General features: G+C 37.0%; 1 non-coding gene across 1 annotated transcript; it reads right to left on the bottom strand.

The window, feature by feature from the left end:
• Nucleotides 1–2,018: 2,018 nt before the first annotated feature.
• LOC130947125 (small nucleolar RNA R71) lies at nt 2,019–2,126 on the bottom strand. The gene has a single exon (XR_009072534.1). It is a non-coding gene; the product is annotated as a small nucleolar RNA R71 (small nucleolar RNA).
• Between the last annotated feature and the right edge of the window lie 288 nt (nt 2,127–2,414).

Below are 2,414 nucleotides of genomic sequence, written 5' to 3'. Positions count from 1 at the left end.
GTGCAAAGTTGTGTAGTGATCACAATTTCGCGCACCAAGTTTTTGGCGCCGTTGCCGGGGATTGTTTTGTGTATGGACAACTGACGGTTCATCTTGTTGCTTAGATTAGGTATTTTTCTTCAGAGTTCTTAAGAATGAATTCTAGTGTTTCATGATGATCTGCTGAAATCTGGCTGGCTGAGAAGCCATGTCTAATCTTATTGGACCGAGTTTTCAACTTATCATCACAAGAGCTTGTTGATCTCTATCAATCTTGCTATTGGATCAATGATCTGCTAAGGCTTGGCTGGCCATTGGCCATGTCTAGTGTTTTGGACCGAAGCTTTCTTTGAAAGCTTGGCTGGCTATGAAGCCATGTCTAATTCCTGGACCGGAGTCTTAGACTAGCATTGCAATGATTCCTGGAATCCAAACTGAGAATTCTGAAACCTTTATTTTCTATTTCCATATAATTTTCAAAAAAAACACAAAAAAATTACAAAATCATAAAAACCAAAAATATTTTATGTTTCTTGTTTGAGTCTAGTGTCTAATTTTAAGTTTGGTGTCTTGCATGCATTGTTTATTTGATCTTGGTTCTATTTTCAAGTCAATAGTACAGGGAACTGAAGATTCAGAACATGCAGCAGAGGAATTACACAGAAAAAGCTGGGCGTTCAAAACGCCCAGTGAAGAAGGACAGACTGGCGTTTAAACGCCAGCCAGGGTACCTGGTTGGGCGTTTAACGCCCAAAAGGGTAGAGTTTTGGGCGTTAAACGCCAGAATGTGCACCATTCTGGGCGTTTAACGCCAGGATGGCACAAGGGGAGGATTTTGTTTTCAAATCAATTTTTTTTTAAGTTTTCAAAGTTTTTCAAAATCAAATCTTTTTCAAATCATATCTTTTCAATCAAATGTTTTCAAAATCAATTTCTTTCCTTTTTCAAAGATACTTGCTAACAATTAGTGATTTGATTGAACAATTCAAGTATGTTGCCTTTTCTGTTGAGAAAGGTTTAATGTTTGAATCATATCTTTTCTTGTTAGGCAAGTCATTAATTTTTCAAATCAAATCTTTTTAAATTGTTTTCAAAATCATATCTTTTCAATCATATCTTTTTAAAATCATAACTTTTCAATCATATCTTTTTAATCACATCTTTTTCAAAATAGTTTTCAATCAAATCTTTTTAATTTCTAATTTCAAATCTTTTTCAAAAATCACTTTATTTCTTTCCCACTTTTATTTTCGAAAATCAATTAAGTGTTTTTCAAAACGTTTTCAAAATCTTTTACTTAATTTTCGAAAATTACTTCCCTTCTTCTCACATCCTTCTATTTATGGACTAACACTATTCCTTAATGCAAAATTCGAACTCCATCTTCTTTGATAAGTTCGAATTTTCTACTTCTGCCTTCTATTTTTCTTTTCCTCTGACACCTCAAGGAATCTCTATACTGTGACATAGAGGATTCCATATTTTCTTGTTCTCTTCTCTTTCATATGAGCAGGTGCAGAGACAAAGGCATTCTTGTTGAAGCTGACCCTGAACCTGAAAGGACCCTGAAGCGAAAGCTAAGAGAAGCTAAGGCACAACTCTCTGTAGAGGACCTAACAGAAATCTTCAAGGAAGAAGAACCCATGACAGCCGAGAACAACAACAATGCAAGGAAGGTGTTGGGTGACTTTACTGCACCTACTCCCGACTTCTATGGGAGAAGCATCTCTATCCCTGCCATTGGAGCAAACAACTTTGAGCTTAAGCCTCAATTAGTTTCTCTAATGCAACAGAATTGCAAGTTCCATGGACTTCCATTGGAAGATCCTCATCAGTTTTTAGCTGAATTCTTGCAAATCTGTGACACTGTCAAGACTAATGGGGTTGACCCTGAGGTCTACAGACTTATGCTATTCCCTTTTGCTGTAAGAGACAGAGCTAGAATATGGTTGGACTCACAACCTAAAGAAAGCCTGGACTCATGGGAAAAGCTAGTCAATGCCTTTTTGGCAAAGTTCTTTCCACCTCAAAAATTGAGTAAGCTTAGAGTGAAAGTCCAAACCTTCAGACAGAAGGATGGAGAATCCCTCTATGAAGCTTGGGAAAGATACAAACAATTGATCAGAAAGTGCCCCTCTGACATGCTTTCTGAATGGAGCATCATAGGTATTTTCTATGATGGTCTATCTGAACTGTCCAAGATGTCTTTGGATAGCTCTGCTGGAGGATCTCTTCATCTGAAGAAGACGCCTACAGAAGCTCAAGAGCTAATTGAAATGGTTGCAAATAACCAATTCATGTACACTTCTGAAAGGAATCCTGTGAACAATGGGACAAGTCAGAAGAAAGGAGTTCTTGAGATTGATACTCTGAATGCCATTCTGGCTCAGAATAAGATATTGACTCAACAAGTCAATTTGATTTCTCAAAGTCTG

This window comes from Arachis stenosperma, chromosome 8, assembly GCF_014773155.1.
Source record: "Arachis stenosperma cultivar V10309 chromosome 8, arast.V10309.gnm1.PFL2, whole genome shotgun sequence".
Lineage (NCBI taxonomy): Eukaryota > Viridiplantae > Streptophyta > Magnoliopsida > Fabales > Fabaceae > Arachis > Arachis stenosperma.
This window is presented reverse-complemented; position numbering and strand designations above follow the sequence as displayed.